The sequence below is a fragment of the Culex pipiens genome, chromosome 3 (assembly GCF_016801865.2).
Source record: "Culex pipiens pallens isolate TS chromosome 3, TS_CPP_V2, whole genome shotgun sequence".
Lineage (NCBI taxonomy): Eukaryota > Metazoa > Arthropoda > Insecta > Diptera > Culicidae > Culex > Culex pipiens.
In genome coordinates, this window is record NC_068939.1 from 47,290,737 (window position 1) to 47,312,477 (window position 21,741).

The 21,741-nt window shown below is 34.1% G+C and overlaps 1 protein-coding gene across 3 annotated transcripts in view; it reads left to right on the forward strand.

Annotated features, from left to right (window-relative positions):
- Nucleotides 1-9,381: 9,381 nt before the first annotated feature.
- The window catches only part of LOC120412588 (uncharacterized), a 38,334-nt gene continuing 25,974 nt past the window's right edge, over nt 9,382-21,741 (forward strand). The window contains exons 1-2 of one of the 3 annotated variants that reach the window (XM_039573103.2): nt 9,382-9,540; nt 9,940-10,165. The gene's annotated coding sequence lies outside the window, so the exon portion shown is untranslated. Of the gene's footprint in view, nt 9,568-9,925; nt 10,166-21,741 lie in introns of those variants that run through there. The other 2 variants (XM_039573104.1, XM_052710896.1) reach the window with 2 other exon arrangements.

The window sequence follows — 21,741 nt, forward strand, 5'->3', positions numbered from 1 at the left end:
GATTTTCCGATCTTTTCGAAAACAACATTTTCAAATTATTTAAATCAAGACTAACATTTCGAAAGGGTTAAACATTCAATATTAAACCCTTTTGATATGTTAGCCTTGATTTATTTATTTTTTAAATATTGTTTTCGAAAAGATCGGAAAATTTCACGAATGTTTCAATCTCAAACAAATGTGTTAGTTTACCAAAAATCTTATCACGAAAAATTAATATTGTTTTTGAAGAATGGACAAATAGTAGAAAAAATCTTATTTTGAAAAACAATAAGGCTATTGCAAATTTTATTTCAAATTTAACAACTAATTATAAAATCTATTGCAATTTACACATTTTTTTTGCAGCATCTCTCACTGGGGACCGTCCATAAAACACGTGGACACTTTAGGGGGGAGGGGGTATGGCGATTGTCCACGGTCCATACAAAAAAGATTTTTTTTTGTATGGGCAATTGTCCACGAAGGGGGGGGGGGGTTGACATTTCCAAAAAAGTGTCCACGTGGTTTATGGATGGTCCCCTGGATGACTTTTATGTTTTATGAGTACAAAATAAACTTTAATGAATGAACTTTAAGAAAAATGCTTGATATCTTTTCTAACAAAATGTGTTCGATTGTACATTTTGCCAATAATTATGTCAGTAAAATTGAACATTTAAAAAAATAGCTACCTTATAAAAAAACGGTAATTTGTTTGCTCATTATTTTTTTAGAATCATTTGATATTTCAAACAAAGCCGCTCGAATCTGAGTTCTGCGGTTTTTAAATTTGTAATAATAAAAAACTTGTGCTATTAAGCATAATTTAACTAAGTGAAATTGAAAGAAATACATCATTTTTGAAAATGATTTTATGATGAATCAAAATAAAAAAAAATCTGTTATTTTTATTTCTGGAGTAAAAACATTAAATTCACAAATAAACAACTAGCCAAAATCATCTGAGAACAGATTTAATGATGAAATTTAAAAAAGTCTTCAGCAGTAACTTTTCACAAAACAAATCGATATCACGGAAAATACATCTCAAATTTTTGAGTATCTCTTATTACTTAAAGTTAAATTTGCAATTCACATATCTTTTTATTTTGTATTTTTTTAAATATATTTCAAAGAACTTTCTTCGTTTTATGTTTTACGCTTATAAAAAATTAAAGTTCTGTCAAATTTTCTGCACTTTTTTAATTTTTTTTTTAAATCTGGCTTGTCATTTAAAAAGGGCGAACATTGAACATTGAAAATCAAAATAATACATTCCGACATGATTTCAAACGGTGCTCATTGTCAAACAAATAAGGCAAAAATAAAAGCGTTTTTTAGAGAATTTAATATTAAATGATACAAAGTGTAAAAAAATGTGGTATTTTTCCGTTTGTCCATTTTTTTAAATCCTTATCATAACTTTGCCGAAGACACCAACTCGATCACAAAATCGTTTTTTTTATGGAGTAGACATTCGCTGAAGCAAAATACTAATTTTGTTGAAATTGTCGCTCAGATTTCTAATATCTTAAAGGTAAAATTAAGTATCTAAGAAAATATCTTAATAAAAAAAAACAAATAATATTTACTGTGAGCACACCAGTAACACCGAATGACGAACGTTAACTGCGAAAGCGGAGCCGGTGGAAAAACGACTCACTCCCACTGATGGTGGTGGGTAGGACGACGATAAAACCTGAGCTTTTTTGCTCCATCGCGCGCGCACACACAAACATTGGCTGTACCACAACCGACGGCCGCAGCATAACTTAAGGCGGAAAACGAATCGGGCGCCACAACGAATGACGATTGGGCCGTGTTTGCGTCAGATTAAAATTCAAGCAAACAAACACACTGAGGAGTGAGGACCTGTTTGATTTCCCCCCCAGAACCGTTCTCTAACCTTTGGAGGGGTAGGGGGTAAGATCAACAGGGTGGGGAAATTTGGGGAAACGACGTCCCTGAGCTTGTTTCAATTTAAAAATCGGATGAAAAAAACGTGGAAAATCGTTTTCGTTGTGTGCTGTAAAATTTATGAATTGCAGAATGGCAGAACAAGCACAATTAATTTTCATTCAGACTTTGTTGAGCGTTTTGGGTAGGGCTACACATTTTTCTGATGCTTGTCATTTGAATTCGGTGGAACATAGGTTGGGTAAATTGAATTAATTACACGTGATTCTCATATTACCTGGAAATTCTGAAACATGTTTAATGGAGGATGTAAAAAAGAGGAATGCAGAGATCAATGTAATTTAAATCCAGGTACTATCAATTAAGGCGACTTAAATTGGTTCTTCAAAAAACCTCCAAATTCACAGTAAATCGAATGAATATCTTCATATAGATACAAACATATTTTTTAAACAGGTAGATCGCTAATTTTAAAATAACAGGTTCTTGTAAAAGTAAATTTAAATTTAAAACGCTTTTTTCAGAAATATTTAATCGAAGCATGAAAAATATCATTAACTAGATTGTTTAGAGCATTTAGCAATTTATGAGTAAAACGAACTATTTAGTGATTTTTTGAGTAATCCTTTGAAACTTTTCTAAATGTCCGAAAGTGATTTCCTTTGCCTGATAAACAGTGTGAAGTATTTTTGTACACATTAAATTATAAATTGAATAATCATGTTCTATTTAGAAGAAAAAAAATTTTAAACAAAAAAAACAGCACATTTTTCTATAACTATCATAGTTTTCAGTTAGAGAGCGTTCTTTTATTACATATCAAAGTTATGTTAAGCTTCATTGTTTATGAGATGTTTGTAACGATTATTCAATATGTCTAATTCAAATAAAATTCAAAATGTTGTCCCTAAACCCTGGTCGATGTCGAAAGCAGAAAAAGAATAATAAAAAATATTTCAAGCATAACTCCCCAAATTTTGTATTCAAAAGTATCAAAAAAAAAGCTTTTAACATTATAACAGTTATATTAACGTTAAAAACAGGCTAAGTTTCAATCAATTTTCTTGTTTTCTAACCTTTGCATGGCAATATCTCTGCAACTAAGGGTCGTATCAACAAAGTTCAAAAAAGCAAAATATTGAGAATTTACTCAGCTTTTCAAAAATATGTTTTTCAACGGTGGGCAAACATGGGCACTTATTTAAAAAAATAAAAACTGCGACTATTTTCAAAAAAATTACCTAAAAATGGCTTTAACTTGAAAACGGTGCACTTTATCAAAAATTCACTACATTACTTTTTGATTGTAAATTCGATTTTACATCGAAAACGAAGTTGAAAAATTTTTGCGACCAATATTTCGATTTTTTGAAAAAATCTATATTGATTCAAAAAATCATAACTCGGTCAAAGATTTTTTGCCCATTCTGGAAGTTTCTGAAAAGTTGGCATTTGATGTCCTCTAAAACATATCAAAAAATAAAAATAGTGTTTTTTTGCAAATCAAGTTTTAGTGACAAAAAGTGAAATTAAAAATAAAATTTGGTTACCCTGTGTCATTTTTTTTTCAGTGTAGTCCATATCCATACCTAAAACTTTGCCCAAGACACCAAATCGACCAAAAAATTCCTTCAAAAGATACAGATTTTTGAATTTTCACATATCATTTTTGTATGGACAGCTGCCAAATTTGTATGGAAAATTATATGAACGAACTAATGATGCAAAATGGCTTCTTTGGGCATACTGAAGGCACCAAAAAAGTTTCAGCCGGATTAAAAAATACAAAAAAAAATCGAATGACCGAAATCTCAGAGAATTGCTCTTATACCATTCTAAAAGTAAGAATTTTTGATCTCAAGCAAATGTGTCTCAAAACTAATAAAATTTTGTGATGCAAAAACTAAATGCTATTTTGAAACCTAATTAAACAACAATAAGGCCGTTGCAAATATGTTTTGAAGTTTATGCCCTCGGCTCTGATCATTGAACAGTGGTCCAGATCGCAAAATTAAGTGGAAAATGTATTTTCCGAAAAATTGTGACGTTTTGGAGCTTTGGTGTCTTCAGAAGAGTTGTTTCAAATAGAAAGGGGCAACTTTTGGTTTGGTTGAAAATTAGGGTGGTTCACGATTAGGGTGATTTTAAAAATCTAAGTTTACAGGAATATTTTTGGGATTTTTTTCGTCTTCTAGAAAGTTGCCAATTCAAGCCACTTTGTCGAAGACATCAAAATTTTATCTCGTAATCTACGCCTTCTATGACCAAATTTATAGAAAGCATCTGAGCAAACCTTCAAGTAAAAGTTTTTTGAACGTGGCAATTCAGGGTTAAGTTTGAGAGAAAAGTGATAATTGGAGCACTTTTAGAGCTCTAAAAAACGAACTTTTTTTTTTTTTTTTTGGCATGTCAATTTGAACTTAAGGGTCAAAAGTTACAGCCATTTTAAGGTAAAAAAAAGCGCAAATTCAAAACTTAAAAATCTAGAAAAGGCGCAAGCAAAATTTTAAGCACCAGGTTGCATTTGAAAGAGGAGATCTAGCACTACAAACGCTGAAAAAATCTCAGGGGTGTTTTTCTTAAACTCGAGATATCTTGAGTTTAAAGAAAAACTCTCTTTTGACAAAGTCTAATTTTCAAAGGAAAACCATATGGGATCACCCTAACGAAATTCAAAAATTGTCCAAATATATGTTTTTCCATGTAATTTTGCCCGCTGAATCTGAATCTGCCCTCAGAATTGAGTCAAAGTATCGAAAAATCAATTTTTGGTCATAATTTGAGTTTCCATGTAAAATTATCGTATTTAAAAGAGGGTAAGACAAAAACTAGACATAAAATTTACATTAGCCTAATTGTAATTATTTTGCAAGCATAATTCTTCCTCTGTACATATTATATAATTATAAATGACGTCATTCTTATGCTCGCGAAATGACACTCTTGAAGCGATCGCGGATCATCATCATTCTGCAATTAATCTCTCTCTTTCTTCAAACACACACTCAAACACAAACTAACTCAGGGTGTGTGGCGTTTACAAAACACTAAACCACGCACTTCTTGATCGTGGTTTGGCGCCTCTTCAGCATACTAACAAGACAGCTGTATAAACCCTCTATTCGCAATTAATAACATAAATTTAATGTTATTATTACACGGTATAATAAGGCTAAGATTACATGTTTATGCTTAAAACTTCAAATATGTTGTTATTTTTGAACACTGGTTTTATTAAAATAAAATTGCAAAAAAAATAAATGAACCGAATCGAATAAAACTTTTTGAAAAGTTTCAAAATACAATTACAAAAATTACATGAAAATATTCAGCAAAAAAATATCATAGGATAGCATTGGTGTTTACCCGTAGCTGCTACTTCGTTATTGACCAGGACCCCCAAACATTGCTCCGTGGACCACAGATGAAAAGTAGGAACCACTCTTCACCCCTTCACACTAAAAAAATATGAAATTCACACTTAACATAATCTAGAATATGACAGAAAATTAGCAAACTTAATCACAATTTCAACATGATTTTACATCCTTCGTAACGTAATCTTCATCTTACCAACAAAAACGACCATCTGCAGCAGGATGTCAAATTAAATTTAATTTTGTGTTTCATTTGATGTAATTTCATGTCTTCGGCGATGCACATAGCTGGAGCATCAAATTTAACTCAATATTACATTCGATATATCATAATTTTACCCACTTTGAACCTCAAAATTGTTGACTCGCAACGCACCGTGTAGAAGTGTCACTGTCAGCCATCTTGAGTTGCAAAACAAAGTTGAGTGGAGCGTTGTTTCCCCGTGGACATAATTTTGTCGATGGCAAACTCAAATGCAGAAGAACCGGCAAGGTCCGGTTGGTCCGGTGGTTTTCACGAATCAGGAGAAGGCGATAACTCCGGTGAGCAGTCAGAACCGCTTCGGTAAGTTAATCGTAATTCAGGATCGATTCTTTATTAACTATTTCGTCCCTCCTCAGGTGGTGAATGACGCAGGGTCTGCCGGAGTCAATTTTGTCCATCTCTCAACGTGGAACCGAACGTGAGAAGAAATATCGGTGGTTGTAGCCTGCAGCTGAGGCCAGAGGCAAGGGTGAGCAAGGGCCCGGCCCAGATTATAAACATCGACGGATTCGGGATGACGTAGCGCGCGGTGGTGGTGCGACAAAATCCGTCCGACGTCACTTCTAAAGATTTGACCGGGGTCGAGAATCATCGGAAGAAGCCGGTTCCTGAAGGTAGCTTTGTGTCGGATTGAACAACGTTGTCTCCAGTCGATTGCTAGAAGTCAGATGATGTCGGTGAAAACTTGTTTTCGGCGATAACAATCGAGTGAGTAAAAAGCAGTGCTAGTGAATCAAAAATTGTAAACAGGAAAAAAAGTGAAAATAAACTTGAATGTTTAACATATAAGCAAATTACGAAATCATTTATTCATAACCTCAAAATCCCAACTCTTTTTCTTCCACTTAAAATTACATCGTATGAAAATTACATCAACGAATTTTAAGCTGATGTAAAATTCAATGCTTGATCAAAGGCTCAGAAAGCTCATGTAATGTTCAAATCTGATGTAATTTTCTGTCAAGTTTGATGCTCCAGTTATGTGCATCAAATAGACAGAATATTACACGATTATTTTTTGGTGTGTTCGCAATTTTCAAAGGTCCCTATCATGCTGATCAATACCGACGCCGGCCACGACCAGTGGTAAGCCACGGTGATGTGGATGGGAATGTTAGTCCAATACTTGAGTGATGGGACCGCTAAATCGGTTGCGTCTCCGACAAAGTATCACATGAGTTTTGAGGGGTTAGTAAGATGGGTATGAGGTCAGGATTCACTATGGTAGGTGATGCGACCATAATCAATTTGTTTATAGGCTGAAATTTTAAAAATCTTAGGCAGCCGGCTGCGGAAAGATAGCTATCTAGAGATTCAAATATAGTATAAATTCGACCGCGATTCTCCAGAAATTCTTCGTCGGCGTGCCTTCCGATCAACGATGATATAGAAAGAACTTAATCCAGCAATACGACTTGCTCGTCGCCGCACTGTGGAAAAATAGAATCAGAGTAAAACGACTTCAGCGATGCAATATTTAACATAATGGGACACTTGCAAATTCTTTTCTTGATCTGCGATTTTTACAAAGCTTAGTAACAGTTAAGCGCGGTATTTACAATTTATCGAGCAGAAATTTCTAACATTCTGATAACGAAACAAATTCAATAACGCTCAAAACTTAGGTTTTCAGGTCAAGAAAGTTTGTTTTTAAATTTGAAGTCATTTATTAAAATACTATCGTTATCTTCTCTAAAATCCTAAACACCACAAGTCTGTAAGCCTGCATATTAAATGTTTTTGCTGGTATTTTGGCAACACTGACTTCAACCTGTCAGGCGTCAGGTGCCAGACGTTAAATCTGCCTCCAGGGCAGCCATGCCAGATAAATCTGTATTTGACAGATTTTTCGATCCCAAAAATCTGTATATACAGATTTTTTTTTAAATGGTTATATTTGAGAATTTCAACAATTTATTGATTGAATTATGCTTTAATGTGATTAAAAAGCCTAAATCTACTGTTACAAATTGAAAAAATGTCTTCCATGGCTCCGAATTCGACATGATACAGATAAAATACATATTTATTTTTAAAGAAAATACAGATCTGTCATAAAATAATCTGGCATCGTTGCTCCAGGGTTCCTACGCATACACACATAAGCCAAATGACACCTCACGCGGCGAGAGTGTCACTTTTTCCGTCAAGGAACGCACTCACCCGATTGAAATCTCGTCAACATTCCTTCTTGATTCCCTCCTCTGCCAATTCACGGTCATCCTCCAGCCAAAGACAACCACTATCACCACAACCAGTATAAACTAGAGACCCTTAATAGGATATCACGTATAAACACACAAAAACACACTAAGAGAAGTCATTCTTTCGGCAAATGCCCCTCTCACTCTCTCTCCAAAACATTTGCACAATGGCCGACCAAAGCAACAAAATAAATCACAGCCAACACTAAAATTGCCCAAAAACACCCGATTTTATTAATTTCGCGCAATACTCGACACTATTTCGAAAGAACACTCCTCGGCGCGTCGACAAGCACGTATTAAACCCGAAACGGTCAGGTTTTACACCGAAAATCGAACGATTTCCTTTCCGATCGCGGAACAACGCGTCTGATCCGTTTGAGCTGACTTTTCTCTCCATGAAAATATTCAGCAAAAAATTAAACAAAACAAAGCTGTCTCCAAAAAACTTTATAAAAACTACTAAGTTTAAAACAAATACAATAACTCTACCCAACGAATCAACCTAAAAACCTACTCAACCCCAAACAAACCAATCACAACAACTACATAATACTACTCACCTCACACTAACGTTGGGCTGGTGTCGATGATCATTGATCGCACCATCACCGGTGGCGAACATGTAGAACTGTAAGTAGTAGTGCAGCGCAGACAGAACAACCTTCCAACCGCAGACGAACAAAAACGGTCGTATGCGTTTGAGATTTCATTCACACATACCAATGAGATCTAAAATCGAATGACGCAGTGACGATGATGGCGCTGATGATCAGGTTTCCTGCTAGCGAAACTCATTATGGAGAGGTGATCGATTTTTTGCAAGTTTTGCAGTTTTATGTGAATATTTTTCCATTGAATATTCAATCATTTGGAAGAAAAACATATTATATATTTTCACAGTCAAAATTTGTCAATTTGGATTGCCTCAATTTGAATAAAACTCAATTATGATAATCAAACAATTCATTCTTTCTGAGTTGAATATTCAATTTTACTAACATTTTGACCATCCCAATCAAAACCAAACCAACACTTTTGCACACGATCACAAGCGATCATCAACCACCAGGATCTGCTACCCCTCTTATCCATCCCTCCAAACATCTTTAAGTCTATTCACTAAGCCACCTTCGCAATTTTCAGTGGTGTACGTGAGTTGCTAAATGCTGAGTAGGGTGGCTCTTCTTATAAAAAAAAAAAAAAAAAATTTCTAGAGTTTTTTTTAAAGGTCCTATAAACTATTGTTTTTCATATGTTTATAGGACCTATTAAAAAAAACTCTAGATTTATTGATTTTCCCTTGAACTCTGGAATCAAGTATTCTTCTACATGAGTTATAAAAATTTACTAAGATACAAAACATGCCAAATATTTTTTGTAATCTTGAAGTGATATGCGTTGGAATAGAAAAAAATGTTGAGCATTAATTTTGTTTAATCAAAAAAATAATTAAAAAACATTTAAATTTGACCCACCCTCAAGCCCACCCTAGTACGCCATTCATACTGCTGTTCCGCGAGCTTGCCCACGATCGCGAAAAAAAAGAGCTGAGCCAAAACTTGTTCAAGTGAGTGCGCTGAGCGAGTAGTTGTTGTTGCTTACATCGGCGCACGATCTTCGACTGCTTTCGTGTGTGCGATGCTGATTCTTGACGACTCTCGGCTCGCGTCGTTTGGTTCAGTTACACTTTAATCACTCGCGGCGACGGTCGACTCGTGCGCGATCCTCTCTCTCTTTATTTCTCTTTTGGTGTCCTTTCGCTCGTTACCCCCCGCCCGCTCACACTCCCACGGTACGCAAATTTCCTCAACCTGAATTGGTAATTTTAGTGTTTTGCTTTTTTTTTGCTGGTGTTGTTGTTTCGCGTGGTGCCATCTTTTTTTATTTACGGTCTTTTTAATGTGTTTTTTTACGTTTTTTGTCGCTCGAAGCGACGTTGGCTTAGCTCATTCACAAAAAATAAGATTCTCGGAGTGAAGACAGTTTTGATTTTAGCTTGACAAATATAGCAAAAAAAACGTGATAGGTCGAAAATAGGTGCAACCGCGCGTAATTTCGCAACAAATGAAAGTACCTTTCGACTGTTCTCGCGAAATTCGCTCCTGTCCAGGTTCCGGTTCCAGTGCACTCAAAACCAAACTCAACACACAAACGAGGAAAATCATTTCACTTAACGTTTATTGATTTGCAGATTGGCGTTCTCGCGCGCGTGTGTGTGTTTTTGTTTCGGCAAGGAAAGACGTCGTGCGAAAAGAAGCTGGTTTTGTGTGTGACGACGACGACCGAGACGCCATAAAGGTTTAAAAATATCGTGAAAACAGTGAAAATTTTTCGGCGAACCGCTAACGGCTGATTCACGGTTGAATTTTGGCAGGCAGAGAGGATATTTATTCTGAGATTGGACACATACACAAAAGGTAAGGGTGAGGGTAATGTGTGAGAAAATGAAAACAAATGTACGGGGAATCATTAATCATATCTTAAATTTAAGAGTTGCTTTATTTGTTTTGTGTCCATGTTCTGTATGCTTACAACAAATCAACTTTGATGGATTAAATCAAATTAACAAACAGGCCATACATATACTCTGATTTTTTTTTGTTTAAACAAACAATTAATAAACAATCGATTTAATTTAGTCTCTACTAAACATTTCCATGCATAGATTTAAAAATCATTAGTCAACTTAAAAAATCATTTAAATGCTTCATCTTAAAAAGCATTTAAATGATTGAAGTCTGGGTTCAAAAATGTACAAGTCTGTAGTTTTTATTTTTTGTCCTTCAAACCAAATTTTTATTTTTTGCTTTTTGAGTGTTTTTGAATACTCCTGACTCAAGGCGGGTCTAAAACACCCAAGAAACACAAATTGAATCTTTCCAAAAAAAATCATAAAGTTTTTTCCAAACAAGTCTCCATACAAATTTGCGAGCTGATCAAAAAAAATCTTTAAGGGTGCACACTAGAGTGTAACAAAAATGACTTTTTGGCGGGCATTCAGGGGTTTGTTCAGGTGGGCATACTGAGCCTAAATCCCAAATATGAGCTTGATTGGACGTAACAGGAGCTGGCGCTCCGCCCTTCAATTTTAAATGGGATTTAACCCGTAAAAAAAGATTTTTTCAAAAATGTCACCTTTTGAGGCATTTTGGCCACCAATGCGTTTACCAAAAACATCACTGGCGTGTAGGCCAGATCCTTGCGCATCTTTTGGTATATATATCATTGAAGTTTGGAGCATCCTGGAGCTCGGTACAGACCTTCAAAGTTTGGCATTTTTTCGAAAAATCGTCCCCGGCAAAAAAGATATGCGTCGCACCTCGCGACGCCCGAGACGCCATTTGATTTGGCTGGGACCGATTTTTCGAAAATATGCCAAACTTTGAAGGTCTGTACCGAGCACGAGGATGCTCCAAACTTCAATGTTATATATACCAAAAGATGCGCAAGGATCTGGCCTAAACGCCAATGATGTTTTTGGTAAACGCATTGGTGGCCAAAATGCCTCAAAAAGTGACATTTTTGAAAAAATCTTTTTTTACGGGTTAAATCCCATTTAAAATTGAAGGGCGGAGCGCCAGCTCCTGTTACGTCCAATCAAGCTCATATTTGGGATTTAGGCTCAGTATGCCCACCGGAACAAACCCCTGAATGCCCGCCAAAAAGTCATTTTTGTTACATCCTAGTGCACACTGCACAGCAACCAAGTCAAACTTTGTTGTAAATAACTTTAAAGGCAGTAATTTAAGGGATGATTAAAAAAATATATCGATAATTTCCGTGGTTTTGAAGATACCAAAATGTCTGTAACAAAAATCTGGGTGCAAAAGCTATAGTTGATGTGAACCGTTAAACATACGAAAATTTGTACATAAATAAGAAATTTTTTGATCGTTTTGGTGTCTTCGGCAAAGTTGTTCAAGGAAAAAGCAGGCACACGGAAAAAATATTTCTATTTATATTTTTTAAATTTTTTTTGGTCGCTAAAAGTTTAATTAAAATAAAAACGTGTTTTTTTTTTATTTTTCGGTTTTCGTAATATTATTAGAAGACCAATAAGGTATTTTCAAAAATGACCTAATAAAAATAAGTTAGCGAATAAAAAAGGCATCTTCTGCGTCAGATGTAAGGATGATGCAAAATCCGGTATAGGTGTGTAGAATTTAAAAAAAAATATGATTTTTGGAAATTATCAAAAAGATGCTCATATGAAATTATATATTCATTTTTTAGATGCTGAATCAAATTGACAACCGAAAATAAAATAAAGTTAAAAAATTTTTTGGCAAAGAGTACCGCTGTCAAACTAAAGACATTTGGAGATTAAAATTTTCACAAGATCCTCGGGAATTACTCTTAGTTTTAAGTAAAATCTAATTACAAAAGCCGACTCGGTACAAATCAGGTCCCAGTACCGAAAAGGACCTCATAAAAATAATTTTATGAGATTAAAAAATATATAAATTGATGAATATCTTGCAATACCAAAAAAAAAGTTTGTTCAGCTCTTTTTTAATATTTTTAGTGATTTTAATGTACCGAAAAAAAATATATTTAGAAGAGCAGACAAATTTTGAACAGTTTTTTTACATTTTTTTCCATTGAAAATTGAAAATGGAACTCTTAATAGACACGGAAAATAAATATTTTATCACAAAATTTAATTCTTAGGAGGCTTAGCAACACGTTTCTCAGCCTTTTGAAATATTTTTTGGTTCTTTTCATTAAATGCAAGCAAAAACTTGTAAATTAATTTTTAATTGCAAATTTGATTTTGTATCTAAAAAGTAATTTTATTTTTTTTATAATCATATTTTCAAAAATTTGGATAACTAGGTTTTAAAAATCTAGACCTATTTTAAAAATATTCAAAATGTTTAATTATAAATTTAAATAAAAAGTCAAGGTTTGAATGAACAAAAGTGTTTTAAAATGCATTTTAAAACAGTTCAAATGTTTTGCAATCATTAGTTTCCGAAATATCTAAGTACATATCTACATTTTTTTTTGTTTTTTGCGTAAAAACAGACTTTTCGAAAATTGTTATAAATTTTTAAAATATCGATGACTTTATGAAAATATTTTTTTAATGAGTTTTACGGCTTTTTTCGATCTGTGGTCCCAAAATTAGAAATTTGGGAAAATATAACAGAGCCTTTTTAATTTTTTTCATGTGTTTTAAGTAAATTTTATGTTATTATTTTATTTTAGTTTTTAAGGAAATATTGAAACATGAAATAAATATTGCATTCGCCTTCGTTGTGAATAATTTTCAAAGAATATTTCGATACCTTAAATCGAAAACCTAAGAATTTTTTTTAAATAATGATGTGCTGGTGTGTTTTTAAACATTTTTTTCGAATTCATTTTTAAACATTTTTTTATTGAAAAATTTTAAAACAGGCTTGTAATTTCTTTTTTATCCACCACCACAAACTTTGGCCAGAGGTCAGAAACTTAACTTTAAAAAATGTTTTTATTGGTTAATTATTTGAATCAGAGATGGACTGCTGACAAAATTTCGTGTTATGCTAGTTAAGCTAATGCAATGTTTTTTTGTTTTTTTTTTTCATTCAAGTTTTTGTCACAAACATGCTTCCAAAAATAAGGGGGAAAACAAAATATTGCAAAAATAATTTTAATTGAATCGCTGTACTATCGATTGTAAACTATATTTGAATGTTTAATCAAAATTATGCAAATTAGAAATTTTTTGATCTCAAATCCGAAAAAAAAAACATAAAACTTAAGAAAAACAGCATGGGTTTTCCAGAACTTATCGATTTTTAGAAATTTTGAACAGCATGGATGGTATAATATTTTGTGATACTTTTGCTTCAAATTTTTGAATTCGGCTTGAATTCTAAATTTAGTCAAATATCTTAAAAAAATGTTTTATTAAATTTTACATAAAAAAAACTAATTTGTTAAAATTTGTTCGATCTGAAACAAAAATTTAAAAATATTGTTCTTCCAGATTCGTTACCAGAAATAAATGATATTGTGAATATACCTTACTTCAACATCAACGATGTTTATGGAATTGACCAATTTGGGCTTGAATAAATTTAGTTGGAATTATCAATATCATACAAAAACAAAAAAATGCTTTTGAAGAGCGACTTTGAGTTAGTGTTTTATATGGTTTTGGCAAAATCTTCGATTCAAATGTATTAAACTAAAGTATAGTTACTCAATCAAATTGTGTCATATTTTACACACTCAAAAAAATGAGTTCTCGTAAACGTGAACAGCATTCATGCCAACGGGAACAAGGAAGAAAACTGTTCACTTTCATGGTGCAATGCACTATAAAAGTTGAACAGTTTTCTTCCTGGTTCCCGTTGGCATGAACGCTGTTCACGTTTACGCGAACTCATTTTTTTGAGTGCAGCAGTTTCATGTTGTCCTGTTACTCAGTTCATTTAAATACAACCAGCTGTCTTTCCAGTTAATCTTTTCTTTTTTCAAATACCGGCTCCAAACTGGTTCAAACTACTACCTCCGCTAGCCGTATTAGCACTAAAACCACTAATAGCCTTATCAAGTACGAACCACTTGACTTTAGCGTGTGCACTACATCTTTGTTGTATCAAACGTTGAAAGAAGTAGCGAACCGCAGCAGCATCAGACGCCCCGTGAAAAGGGTGTCTGCGCTGATCTCCAACTTTGAACCGCTCCAAACCAGACAACCGTAGTGGCATTCTAGAGCAAAGGTTAGCAAAATGTTGATCACATCATCGGGACTGATCGTAGGGTAGCCGGTTGAACAACGGTTATATCAACTATTGTTCAACTTTTGATGCCGGTTGTTGAACTAGGTTGGTATTTTGAGTTTTTACAACAACTTAAGAAGTTTGTTGAAAAATGCAGCTTCATTTTTTGAAAAATTTATTTCATCGTTTTGTATACAAATTAGCAAAGGGCTTTCGCACCCCATTACCAACCATTACGCTATTACAGTTTCACCCTGGCGAAGTTGCATATTCACTTCTCACCGAACTGCGGTTGGCGTCGACTTGGCACCACCAACTCGGGGAGGGACCCGTTCGGAAGCATAAAATGCTATAGCTGCGTTGGCGGACCAGGCGAAGGTCTCCACGCACGGAGTAGCAGATCGTGGCCACCTCACCACCACACCGACCGTCCAAATGGCCAATTCGACCGTGTTTTTTCGAGTGTGGTCGGCGCGTGGGACGATCCCGATCGGAAAAGAATAATATTATTGCTTGGTCGGAACGACCGGTAGGGGAGGAGTTCCTATTTTTGACAGGTTGAAGTTTGGTTGCAACTGTCAAAAAAACGATCAGAAATGTGTAGCTCTACCCTAAAAGTTAAAACAGTATGCAAGACAGCAAACGGGGATGAGTCTCGCGGTCTTCAAGGGGATCAAGGTTACGTCATCGTGGCCATCCTACGAAGAATGGAGAGGGGGACACAAATTCCGAGTGTGGCGCGGCGCTAATCAATAAAGCAATCACAAGTGTGCTGGGTAAACAAACGAAAGTGGCAGGCATTTCAACTCGTGTGCTACACACACTCTAAGAAGCACTCCAAATAGTAGCAGTAGCAGACGTTAATTAGGGTTGATAGGCTATTGCCAATGGTTTGTGGGGTTCTCGGAGTGCTAATGGAAGATACGAGAGAATGCTAGGACAAGCATGTTGACGAGATGTAAATTGGTAATCGTGATACGTAACGAGGATCACGAATAATATAATTTGTGTTGAAAGTATAACTTGATACAAAAAAACATTAATGTAAAAAAATATTAGGCTCTTTCAAAAAGTTTCTTCCAAAAATGATCTCACCAACCAGTACGTCACCGTTTAGTCAGAATTCCTCCACAGAAATTTGCATTCTTTCGCAATTCTCAGAACTCGACACGACTCTCTCGAACTGTGATCGATTGTGGGTGTTTCGGTTGCTTTCGAAAGACTAGCAAGGAATTTTCCACCGCGGTGACCACCCTCCTACACGCGTCAAAACTCGATTCTTCAAATGTCTTCAAAGAGTAAAACCGCAAAACCAGTTTTCGCTGTATCTTTTCTCTCTCGAACAACATAACCCCACAAGCATAAAGTATGGTTTTGTTCTTCAACGCAGACATCCGTCAAAATCTTTCTCGAATTACCCCCTCCGTCAGCTGAGGGTTATCTACAGAACCCCGTACAACTAGTGAGAAAGAAAAAAAATAAACAAACATCTCGGTCAACATATGTTTCTAACCTTTTTTTTGCCAGCAGCTTCAAACTATGCTCAAAGACAACATGCCGCGCAACACTAATAGCCGGTGTCTCGGTATGGGTGCGCCAGCAATGTTCGACAACTCGCACACTAGCGGAGGCCAACCTCTACGTAAACATCCGATCGACCGCGGAAAACACACATCAATCGATCGAGAATCGGACACACGATCGGCGATTCGTGCTCGTGCAGCAGTTCTGCGATTTGTGGCAGAGGAGGTTAAAAGATTTGGGATAACGATTTGAACAGATGGTCATCACTGTTTCAGAATGTCTCAAATAATCAAGATATACAAATCTTTCGTTCATAATGTTTTAAAATTTAATGGTCCGTATTCGATCATTCAAAATTTCGATTATCCGAAGTTCAATTAACCGACGTTTGATTAGATTAAATCCAAAAAAAATGGGATGACTGTATCATCTTTGTGAAATTTTTAATACCATGATTAAATTTGAGAATGCTATTGAGTCGTTCTCTAAGATTTCTCAAATCGACTTTTCCAGGTATTTTTTATTTGGATGCAATTCTGTCCATGCGTTCACTACGTCAAAAGAAGTAATTTTGCATCTTTAGTTTTTCCGTACAAGTCTTTATACAATTTGAGGGCTCGTCATTCTATAGGTGTGACCACTTAATGAGCCTTTGATTTTAAACTGACAATATTTCGAATACTATTGGTTCTATTTCAAATGTAAAAAATTGCAACTTTTGCAGATTTTTTCAATAATAATATTTATAAATTTTATTATTTTGTCTAAAATATGCAATAAGGAAAATACTCTTTTTTGAGACCTTTTCTAAAATTAAGCTTATTTTCCAATTTTGAAATTTATTTTAATGAAAAACAAGAACATTTCACAATAGTTGCAATTGTTCTGAGATAAAGTCAGTTGAAAATTACCGGCCAAATAGGTAACACTAAGAGAAATTTATTTTTTCTCAGCTTTTCTTTTTTTTTTTCGAACGTGCATACCTTTAAAAAAGTCTTTTCAAAATTCAAAAAAAAACGAAAAGATATCGAGGATAAATATCTAAACGTGGGAGGATAATAACTTTAAAACAGTACATTTAATCAAAAAGAATTTTTAGATTAAAAATCCGATTTACCTTTAAAAAAATATATTTTTTGACATTTTCTTGACCAGGTATGCAGTATTTAAAAAAAACTGTATTAAAAAATTTCATATCTCCAAAACCAGATTTTGCACCATCACGCACTATGGCTCAGAAAGTGTATTTTTATCACCCTAAAAAATATCATTAATTTTAGAAAATTTACAGCACAATGATAACCATGAAAGTTTCATCCACATAAAAAATTTCAAATTAAAAAATCGCGAAAAAATTTGCGAAGAGAACTAACGTCATGATTCGAATTCCCGGATGCTTCAAAACCCGGACACTTCATCTTGTTTTATCAATTATTTGGATATAAGTTCGCATTATGAATGTCAAAACTGTGTTATTTGATGAATTCCAACATCAACTTTCATTTAAAGTTTGTTTGAACGCTGTAGTTAATGCCAAAACAATTAAATACAATAAAATTCTCCAAAAATGCGAAACATTTCACTTGAAATATTTCATAGGCGTTCGAAGCACCGGGAAGGCAAAGCAGAAATTTATGGTTTTGATTTCCTTAAATCATAGCAAATTTTTATATAAACTATCGATTGTTTTGGTGTTAACAGCTTATTTGAGACCTAAAGAATGCCATTCACTAACATTTCAGTCCAAATTTGTGCGATTCATAAGTAAAATCGAGTGTCCGGAATTCGAAGCAAAAGTGTCCGGATTTCGAATCAGCTTTTATCAGTGTCCGGGATTCGAAGCACAACAAGTCATTTTAATTTTAAAATTCTGATGAAAAAATGTTAGATAAAGACATATTTTGCATGCATTTTTTTAAACTGACTTTTTATACTACATCCTGATGATATTTCTACATTTCCAACATATAACATGATTTATTGCCAGCTACAACAAAAATTATATGCTACTAAGTGTCCGGATTTCGAATCATGACGTTACTTCATTTTAGAACTTAATTATTTAGCATGAATTTATTTTTCGGTGACAGCTTTTGTCCCAACAATTATAATGCATTATTTTTCTTTCCTAACAATTTTTTTTTAGATGAACATTATATTTACTTTGAAACACACTTATATATTTGCCTACACATTTTTCTCTTTCTTTTTCTTTTCTGTATTTCTCCATTTCTAATTAATTTTAATAATTTCCTAACATTTTTAAATATTAGTTTTTTTTTTGTCAGGGATGGAAAAAAGAATGATCAAATAATATTTACATGTGTTCATACGTTTGATACTTTTTGTATGAAAATTTGAAAGTAGGTTTGTTTTGTTCCCTTCTCTCCTTGATCCATATTTAAAAAAAATACTCTCACATGGGTTTTGGTACCTTTTGCAAAAAAAAAAATTAATTTTATCTTTCATAAAGACGTTTTAGAAAAAAAGGAAAAGAAATATCAAACCTTATTTAAAAAAATTTTAAGCAAAAAGTACAGTCATCCATCATATTCGGAACAGTTTACAGATCGGTCAATGTTCAAAAAATCATAGCAAATCGATAATTGAACGTAATGATTTGACCTCTATATGAAAGCTTTTCTTGTGATCTTTCGATTGATATATAGACCGGCTGTATTTTTTTATATCAGGTTTTTGAAGAAAAACTTTACGGATGTAAACAAACTTTGATTGTTCCCAGGAGCACATATTTTTACAAAAAAATGAAACGCAGTTTTTTGTTCAAAATGTACTACATGCTAACTATTGACAAATTATCACAAAAGTGTTCCGAATTTGTGGGTGTTCCGAATATGTGGGATGACTGTATTACCAAATTTCTATGGTCTTTTTTCAATTTTTGGTCCCAATCTTCAAAACGTTTTTATGATAAAAATATCTAAAAGTGATTCAAAATCAAATTCAATGTATTTCTTGTGATAAATTTGCATTGGTCGGATCAAAGTCGAGGGGAGAGGGTCAAAAAACAAAATTTCAAGCATGATTTTCAAAAAATTAGGCAGATAGAATCAATAAATGCTTTACACATCATTGCACTTATGCTACTAAAATTAGAATATAATTTGCAATGGCCTAAGTTGATTTCAGTTGATTACACAAAGATATAGAATATTGAAAAATTCATAAAGTCAGAATCATTCACAAAATTTAAAAAAAAATGTTCTCACGAAAACTAGGTTTTCATGTGTATCCACTGCAAATATTTTTTAAGCTAGACATTTTTTTTATAATAGTTTTTTTTTATTATGGAAATCGGACAAACTATTGATGAGTTAGAGCTTCAATGTAATAAAAAATCTATGTGAAATTCAGTATTACATTTATACTTTGAAAAATAAAAAAACATTTTTTTTGCTCTTTTAAAATTCAAATTATATTTTCTATATTTTTCTAAAAATATCATTCTGAAATTGTTTGTATCCTTACTTCTTTGCGGCTCTAAAGTTGACTTTTGTGTCTAAAATGTCACTTTCGTTGAATGGAGACTTGTATTATCCAAACAATAATGCCAGATGCCTTTAGTCACGGTAATAAAAAAAATAAAAAATAAAATTACGGGAATTCAATCACCTAAACAATTGCTTAGAAAATTAAATCTCATTAGTCAAAACGAATGGCTTCTTGTAATTGAAGGTAGATATTTTTACTGTTCGAAATAAAAAAGAAAACTGTTTGTAACATTTTTAAGTATCAAATGCTGTCAAATTTGTCAGAAGATTTGACAACTCTCGTATGGTTGTACAAATCGTAAAGTGTCCAAACACCTCCAACCATCACAGTCTTATAACAACAAACTTTGCAACGCACACTACCGTCCACAATGTTCACGAATCTTCCGCGGCGAGAACAAGTTTCAAGTTAATGTGTGCAAAAGAGTCATTAAAATCACCACGAAACAAAAAAAATCTCGTTCTACATACTTGACACATACACGCCAAGTCCGGTGTCCGGTCGAAAAACAACAAAAAAGGCAGTCACGAATGATGATTGGAAACTCACACAGCGAACGACCCCGCGTGTGGTGCCTAGCGTGTGATTGGATTCATTTCCCGCCGTCGTTTACGTTGCACATGGTTGGAAAATGTGGAAAATCTCATAAACAGTCACCGCGAGCCAAATGCGCCCGGTGGGTGAAATATTGGTAATTGTGAAAATTTTCCGACGCGGGGGTTAAATTTAGACTTGGGCAGGAATTTAGCGGACGAACATTGTTGGATTTCCAAATGGGCGCGAAAATATAAATGGGGTCTCTCGTCTCGTCTCGATGGGCAATTTCGATGCAGTTTGATGGGTTTGGTATTGAGCGTGAAGGGAGGGGGGCACTTACTGGGAACGAGTTATTAATTGTTTGGTTCAATGATGATTGACTATGTTATGAGGTGACGATAATTATTAGATTTCCTTTGGAAAAATAACTTTAAATATTAATTTAGTACTTTTCTTGAAATACATATATAAAACTAGTTCACTGGGCCAGGGAAACAAAGCTGCTCGGGTTGCTCTCTCAGAATCTCTTCTGGCGTCCCATCAGTTACAGTGCACTAAGCCTATTTGCCAACGCTGAAAGCATTACCATCATGGCCTGGCAAGAGGATTACACCCAGATTTGCACTGTCAGCCTTGAGAAGCTGATCCAACGTGGTGGGTGACATCAGCATCACAAAAATAAATATGAAATTTGAAACTTCTTAAAAAATGAAATTTTTGTTGAATTCAATTTTTTTCAAACTAAAAAATTTCCATTTTGAAAAAAAAAATGTTTTTTTTTTTAACTGTGCCAACAACTGCGATGACACGCGAGTAAACATAGCTCCTTTGCGAGGCTACAAGTAGCAAAGGGAATCTCGGGTGAGGAACTACACGAACTTTGCATTTGCAATCCGTAACGCGCACTGTAGTGTTGTCGTAGTCACCGTCGTTGCATGAGGCATCTTGTGATTGTTTGTCTTCTTGTTCAATCCTTGAAGTCGCGACGCCACGCCACCAAACCGTTTCAACCGTGCGTTCGGAGCGATGAAATTATTATACACAAGTAACACGTTTGGTGGGGTAGTTTGACAATCGAGGATTTTTATGTTAAAATGTTGTAAGCATGAAAAATGTCACCTGTTTAAAACCATGAAATGAAACAACTGTTTTGCCTTTCAATTTATATTTTACTCGAAATCAGCAATAATACTTTAAATCTTCGTACGAATTTGAACAGAAATTAAGGCACCTTGAGGGATAGAAAATGTCATCTTTTGTTAAAAAAAAATAAAAAAAAAAATTTAAAAAAAAAACATTTTAATAAAGTGCACCGATTTCAATCGACGAAACCTACGAAACAATTATAAAAAAAAAAAAAAAAAAAACATCGTGATTATATAACTGGGGTTCCCCGTTTTTTAACGCCTCGCGAATGGTTAAGTTCAGCTGACTCGGTATTGTTTCACTAAGTGCCATTGCACTAACATTTTATAGTGCGGATCTCATAGGATTTCGGCTATACGGGAGACATGTCCCGTAGCTGTATAAAAATCATTGACACCAAACTTTAACCTTTTTTTTAGTATTTTCGATTCCGCATAAAGCCAGCTTCACATTTTAATTAAAATTACACATATATCTTTACAAAACTTTTTAATTTTCCTGTAATATGGGTGTTATTCATGTAGTAATGAATAAAAAAATTAATCAATAGTTCAATG